This window comes from Molossus molossus, unplaced genomic scaffold (genome assembly GCF_014108415.1).
Source record: "Molossus molossus isolate mMolMol1 unplaced genomic scaffold, mMolMol1.p scaffold_m16_p_8, whole genome shotgun sequence".
In the NCBI taxonomy this organism is placed as follows: domain Eukaryota; kingdom Metazoa; phylum Chordata; class Mammalia; order Chiroptera; family Molossidae; genus Molossus; species Molossus molossus.
The window spans coordinates 29,079,506-29,087,560 of record NW_023425402.1 but is presented as its reverse complement, the minus strand read 5'-3'; the positions used below and the strand labels follow the sequence as shown (position 1 = coordinate 29,087,560).

The following is an 8,055-nucleotide window of genomic DNA, read 5'->3' as shown; positions in this document are numbered from 1 at the left end:
TGGCCATCTGTATGTCCTGTTTGGAGAAGTGTCTATTCAGGTTCTTTGTGCATTTTTTAATTAGATAGTTTCTCTATATGGTGTTAAGTTAAATAGTTTTGTTTTTAAAAAAAATTGGATATTAACTACTTATCAGATATATCTTAGGTGATTATGTTCTCCATTTAGTATCCTGTCTTTTTATTTTGTTAGTGTTCTTTTTTTTCTATGCAAAAACCTTTTAGTTTGATGTAGTCCCATGTGTTTATTTTTCCTTTTGTTTTCCTTACCCAAGGTGATATATCAGAAAGAATATTGCTGTAAAAAAGGTCAGAACTCATACTGCATATTTTTTCTTCTAGGATTTTTATGGTTTTGAGTCTTACATTTATGTCTCTAATCCATTTTGAATTTATTCTTCTGTATGATGTAATAAGGTGGTCTAAGTTTCTTCTATTTTTGCACGTATCTGTTCAGTTTTCCCAACACCTTTTATTGAATAGACTGTCTTTACCCCATTGTATGCTCTTGCCTCCTTTGTCAACTATTAACGGAACAAAATAAAAACAAAAAGTAAACACAGACTCATAGATACAGGGAACAGACTGACAGCTGTCAGAGGAGAGAGGTATTGAGTAGCTGGATAAAAATTGAAGAGATTAAGCAAAACAAACAAAACTAAAAAACTTATAGACACAGACAACAGTGTGGTGATTACCAGAGGGAAACTGGGTTAGGGGAGGTGAAGAGGAGATAAAAGGTGATGGAAGGAGACTTGACTTTAAGTAGTGAACACACAATACAGTGTACAAATTATGTATCATAGAATTGTACATTTGAAACATATATAATCTTATTAACCACTGTTACCCCCAATAAATTCAATGAAAATAAATAAAGAAATATGTTCAACAACACTAAGCATCAGGGAAATGCAAATCAAAACCACAAGAATAGATTGCCTCACACCTATTAGAATGGCTGTTATCATAAAGACAAAAGTTAACAAATGTTTATGAAGATGTGGACAAAAGGGAATTTTTGTGCACAGTTGGTGTGTACAACCACTACATAAAGCAGTCTAGAGGTTTCTCAAAAATTAAATATAAAACTACCAAATGATCAAGCAATTCTTCTTCTGGATATATATCCAAAGGAAATGAAATCATATCACAAAGAGATATCTGCATTCCCATATTCACTGCAGCATTATTCACAATAGCCAAGGTATGGAAACAACTTCAGTGTCTCCCTGTGAATAAATAAATAAATAAGATGTGATATATATAAAATGGGATATTATTCATCTGTGAGGAAAAAAAAAACATTCTTCCATTTGCAATAAAATGGCTGGACCTTGGGGGCATTGTGCTATGTGAAATAAGACTGAGAAAGACAAGCGCTGTATGGTCTCATATATGCAGAATCTAAAAGAGGCAAACTCATGGAAACAGAGACTAGAATAGTGGTTACCAGAGGCTGTGGGAGAGTGAGAGAAATGGGGAGCTGTTGGTCAAAGAGTACAAACTTCCAGTTATACAATGAATAAATTCTGGGGAGCTAATAGGTAGCATTGATTATTGTGAATAATAATGTGCTATATGCTTGAAAGGTGAAAAGAAAGTACATCTTTTTTTCTTTAAGATCAAATTTTATATTTTCTTAAAGTAATTTGAACAATAGGTAGAGATTTAAAAATTTTTTTTGGAATCTCAGTTTTTCAGAAAGCTGAAATCCATCGTATTAAATTTTATTATTGTAAGTAAAACTCCATTCTGTTTTTAAAATATTTTCCATGGTGTATATGGAATATGTATGTTTTATTATTATTATTATTATTTTGTCAATTTACTTAGTGGGTCCCAGTGCAATATCTACAGAAAGCACTCAACATAGTTAAGGAAATTGTGCTGCCTAAGAAGTACATTTCACAGATCCCTTGCGCCAGTCTTTCCTTCGTTCTAAGTGTGATAAGAGTAAGTATCACCAGACAACAATAAAATTGTACTCCCTGTGAGCCTAATTCATGCTCATCTTGTTGTCTGAGATAGATCTGATTTAAAAACTGGATTGTTTCTGTTTTAATGGCTTCCTGAGCTGCCCCAGTAAGGACAGGTGCAGAGAATTTGGTGCCTGCCTTTGCTCTGTATTGGGTGTTTATAAGATCCCTGGGTATCTCCTATAACAAACACTTACCTCTTCAAACTGCTGCATTATAAAAGCAGCCATTTGATAGAAGTCATGGGTCAGTCTCAATGGCATGTGTCAAAAAGTTGTCCCATGTTATGTCCAACATCACTGATGTAATTTTTATTTAGTTCAACATGTCTGTCTGCCTTTCCCTGAAGAAGTTCACTTAACGTGTATGCAGCTGTATTAACTTTTGACTCCTTGCTGAATTGCCAGATGCTACCAGATCCCAGTGTATCATTCTGTGAGAAAAACTTCTCTCTGCACTTTATAAAAGGAGCATCAATAACTATACTGAATGACTTATTTGCAATTATTGTCCCTTTGAATCTGTAGAGAATGTCCCTGTACAGTCTGTCTTATAGATTTATCAGGCATACAGATCTGTCTATAGGGACATATAAATTAAAATATGTAATTAAAAAAAAAGAGACAGCTGCACTATCAAAAAGAAAGAAATGCCTATGAATATCTAACAATTCAAAACTGGATTTGGAAGACTTGAAGATGAGAGATTTCTGATATTAAAGCAAGCAATGTCTAACTTGTATAGCAATTGCATGAATGCACCTTAATACACGTTATAAATCTTGAACACTCGAGGTGCCAGAAAAGTACATGTCCTTTGGTATCTGTCTTCTCAAGCAAATTCATGACCTCCTATTATGGGTGTTCAGATATATGAAACATTATGAGTGATTAGTGTTTTCTTATATACAAACTAGATAAGTTCCAATAGAACATAAATTAGTGAAGTCAAGATGTGAGAAAAAGCTTTATGTTTTGATAACATGTTAAATTTTATTTTTAAGCCCCAAATTTGACCCACAATATGATTGGATAAAGGTTACAGAAAACAACATGTATGAAATATCAAAATAAAACTGCCTTGACCAGACTCTTTCTTCTAGACATTTATGGGAACTAAAATATTTTCCCAGTACTCAGTCCCTGGGAAAAAGACATATCTTCTCCAGAAAAAGACTCTGTCTAACCTGCCAAAGAGTGCAAGAATATTCCTCTGTTTTCTGATATAAAGTAGTTTCTGAGCAAGAAAGAGGTTTATGCAAAATTGCCGATTTCTAGAAACAAATAATATATTAACTAATGTAATTGTTCATATTTAAAAGAGCTGTTATGAAACTGGTGTTCATGCATATCTAAATTAAGGGAAATCAAAAGTTACTTAGTGACAGAAAAAAAAAAGTTCGCTTTTCAAAGAAAAAGTTCTGTCACCGAAACTGCCAGTTTAGGGAAATTGAACTGGGTTAATGATGGTTGATTGCTACTTAAGAAACAAACAAACAAAAAATAAAAAGCAGGAATAAGTAATAGTCATAAAATAATGGCACAAATAAAATTAGTAAACATTTTAATATATTATGAAATAAATACAGAATGAATAAGAATTCAAATGCATGTATTATTGCTAATTAAGGTAAATCCTGGAACAATATATTCCAGCTTAATAATTACCTCTAAAAACAGCTATATATTTTCTCTGTGATCTTTAATCCTGTGTAGTATGAAATATTATGCAAATGCAAGATTTTCTTTTATGTTTGATTTGAGCTTTATTTTTTCCATTTCTTTGAACTTTCTAAATTTTCCTCACTGCTTTTATGGGTCAGGCAAATGATCAAACCACTTAAATTTATGGAATGTAAGCATTTGTTTGAATGTACTGAATTATAATAACTGTTTTTTTAAAAGATTTGTTCTTGTGAACCTCAGATAATGTTCACCTTGAGTGCTTCTCTGTTTTCACTACCTGGATAAAATTTTAATGTCATTTCTCTGAAAAAGATTAGCTCTAAACTATAATTTTTTTATATTATAGGTTCAACTTAAATTGTAGTTTCAATATGACTAATTGACTTTAAGAGTTGGACTAATGTGAAATCAAGTTAATGAATAAGGATTAAGAAGATTAAAATGACAAAGAAAGAGAATGCAAGCATGGTTTCAACTTCTATGTTTATGTTTACATAAAATGCTTGTGATATTTGTAATACTCCAATTAAGATAACAGCACCTTAATAATGTGGTAATTATGATGACAAGATTTGTATATTTGTGTTTGTGTGTGACTAGGTGTATATCTAAAATAAACATATAAATGTAGACTATAATTATTCAACAAAGTTTATGAAAGACAAAAAGGAACATTTAATAGTTTGGAAGAAAACTAATCCCATTCAGGTGTCAATGGGAAGCAGAAAACCAAAGCATCCTAGGCCTACTTGAATATGCCCAGAGATTCTGCTTATCAGAGACTCTTATTTCCCAGTGGCCTATTGAGTTTTCTTTTTATTTTTTAAACTTTTTGTTTATTTATCTTTATTGCTGAGAATATTACAGATGTCCTCAATTTTTCCCCCATTGCCCCTTCTACCCCGTTCCTACCCCACCCTAGGCCTTCACTACACTATTGTCTGTGTCCATGGATTGTGCATATATGCATATAAATTCTTTGGTTTATCTCTTCCCATGCCCTCACCCCCCTTCCCTCTGAGATTCATTAGTCTGTGCCATGCTTCACGTTTGTAAGTTTATTTTGTTCATTAGATTCCACATATAGGTGAGATCATGTGATACTTGTTCTTATCAGACTAACTTATTTCACTTAGCATAATACTTTCTGGGTCCCTCCATGCTGTCTCAAAAGGTGAGACATCTTTCTATTTATTTATTTATTTATTTATTTATTTATTTATTTATTTATTTATGTTAATCCTCATGGATATTTTTCCATTGATTTTTAGAGTGGAAGGGAGAGAGAGAGAAACGTCGATGTGAGAGACACATATTGATTGGTTGCCTCCCACACAGCCCCAGTCAAACCTGTAACCCAGGTATGTGCCCTTGTCTGGGAATGAAACCTGAAACCCTTTAGTCTGCAGGCCTACAGTCTAACAGCTGAGCCAAATTGGCCAGGGCAAGATCTTTCTTACAGTTCATAGTAGTCCATTGTGTATATGTACCACAGCATTTTTATCCACTAATCTACTGATGGACACTTGGGCTGTTTCCAGATCTTAGCAATTGTAAATAGTGCTGCTATGGCCATAGGGGTGCATATATTTTTCCTGATTGATGTTTTAGAATTCTTAGGATATATTCTTAGACGTGGGAACACTGGGTCAAATGGCAGTTCTATTTTTAATTTTTTGAGGAGACTCCATACTGTTTTTCACAGTGGCTGTACTAGTCTGCATTCCCACCAAAAGTGTACTAGAGTCCTTTCCACACCCTCACCAGCACTTGTTGTTTGATGATTTGTTGTTGGCAGTCATTCTGGCAGGTGTGAGGTGATACCTCATAATTGTTTTAATTTGCATCTCTGTTGATTAATGATTTTGAGTACTTTTTCATGTGGTTTTTGTGTTTTCGGTTTTATTTCTGAAAAGAGCTAGAGTTCTTAGCAGTTATTACTTGCCCCTGTGCTCATTTGGAATACTCTCATGCTAAACAAGGACTGAAGCTATTTCTTGTTTCCAGATGGGTATCTATGACTTATATTCGTAGCTTATGTAACAATGACTTTCACGCCCCAAATGCAGAATAATAAAACTATGTGATTTTTAATATACAAACTGATATTGGAGATCACCATTTGTCCATTGGATAGAAATGAGTTTTACTCTTTCACTTTCAAAAGGGGAGGTGGCTATATATAATTAGATATATTTAGTCTTTCCTGTATTTTTAATTAGTTCACTACTTTTATGATCTTTTTTTATTAAACCACAGTATAGGGAAGTCATTCAAATCAAATGATGGAGCTAAACTTACCCTATGTCTATTATGTAAATGTAAAATGCTCTTTAAATGAATACATTTCAATAATTATATACTTTTCAGGATGCACAGATGCATATTCATGTTCATGTGAAAAGACTGGTAGAATGACTGTCCCTAAGTTAATGTTATAAAATATATTGTTCTGTGGTTGAAAAAATCTTTGCTGATTCATGATACTTGTGACACACAGTTTATTGGGGGAGTTGAAAGTCTCTAGAAATTTTTCAGTGACCTCACAGTCTATAATAAGTTCTTACCTCAGGGTAATCAGTAACTAAAGATTTAGTCAATAGTTTAGTACAGCGATTTTCAACCCTTTTCATCTCATGGCACACATAAACTAATTACTAAAATTCTGCGGCACACCAAAATATATTTTTTACAAAAATAGGTATAATTTTGAGTCAGTCACACTGCACAGCGATTGTGTTGGCTGTTGTCATTTTTGCATTTGACAATCTAAGGGAAAAGAAGTCAGTGCCCCTGACTAAATAGTCAGGTGTTGCATGATTTAAAATTTATTGTGACACACTGGTTGAAAATCACTGATTTAATATTATAATACCCCAAAAGAGGATTCTATAAACTTTCATTTTTATATTGTTTGTCACTAAAGTAAATGAACCAAAACGCTTAGTCTTAAAACATGGAAGCCTCCGTAAGGACTGTGCCATATGCTCCTGACCGTCTGTGGATAACCATGTAGCAGCCACAGGAGCCCAGGGGGGAGCTGACAACACCATCGGCACACATTTGTTGGTCTAGTCTGAGGAACTCAAGTCAGAATTTTCAGCCATTTTCGTCCAGAGCCAGATGTCTCTACAAAAGTAGACTACTAACTAACTCAAAATCAACTGAAAAAGAATTGATTATATGGAAAAAAATGAAATTAGTGATAAAGATTATTGATTTGTTATATTATTCATCTCATTTTAAAAATTCTATTTTCTGATGGGGGTATAAGAAAATCTTTGTCTTCTTTATCTGAGTTCTTGGTATAGTTGGCTCTGTTTGTGTAAAGTGAAAAGCAACATTCTTTGAGTGACATCTGAATTTAAATGATCCCTTAGAATGAAGGGAAAAGATCCTAAAGTTGGCATATTAAAGATTCTGAGAGGCTATTAAAAGAGTGCATTTAAAAAAGAAGCATGCTTAACTAGACAGTGTCCACAGCCTATTCTTCAGAATCTATAGTTTTTAACACCTATTTATATTCCTCTGAACTCAAGGGTTCTCAAAACATTATTTGAAAAATACTACAATAGTATTCATTTATTCCTTGGATTTGCAAAAATGTTCCCTTTGACATGGATTAGCCCTTTATTATTTATGGAAAAGCTCCTTATTATTTAACTTAAAAGAAAAGGCTTTGGGAGAAATTTCAGCTTTGACTTTCTATACATTAGCAGAGAATTGCTATAAAATGTGATTATGAATTATCAGTGGGCTCAAATTGGTGACTGGCTAATTCCAACCTGCAGACCTGTTAAAGTTTGGCTTAAGCAGCTTAACAGAAACACAAAATCAAGAGATTTCAAATGAAAATACTAATTTCTGACAATGATGATAAAATAGAATATCTGAATACTTACCTGGCAGGGGAGATACCATGATTATGAAGGTGGTTTTCCCAGGGCGAGTCTTGTCCATTGCATTCCAGATGTGCTGGCCCCTGTGATTTCTCCAAATGTGGGAAACTCGAATGCATAATTTGTAGTAGTGTGGGACTGCGTTTGCGTCCTCCACCCCTCTCCCCAAATAGAATATCTGCCAAGTTAGGGATGCCTTCCCTCAGGGCAACAATCAGCCAGAGCTACAGTAGTGCTGCCTCCTATAGGAGATGAACTGAATGGAACCCCCTGCTGGCTCACTTTCCTTATGTTTCTTGGCCTAGCCACTGCAGTCATTTGAGTTTACAGCCCCTGATTTCATAGTAATTGACCTTAGGTATGTTTCTAAACATATATTGAATCTCTTCTCAATAAATGGGAAAGATTGCAAACAGAAAACATATCAAACTAAAGCTCATAGCCTCTGTAGAGATAATAAGTCAATAGGAGCACAGAAAATCTCATCTTTCTA

General features: G+C 33.8%; 1 non-coding gene across 1 annotated transcript; it reads left to right on the top strand.

Moving 5' to 3' along the window:
* The first annotated feature begins 7,557 nt into the window (after positions 1–7,557).
* On the top strand, positions 7,558–7,720 carry LOC118622138. Its single transcript, XR_004957955.1, has one exon. It is a non-coding gene; the product is annotated as a U1 spliceosomal RNA (small nuclear RNA).
* Positions 7,721–8,055: the final 335 nt, after the last annotated feature.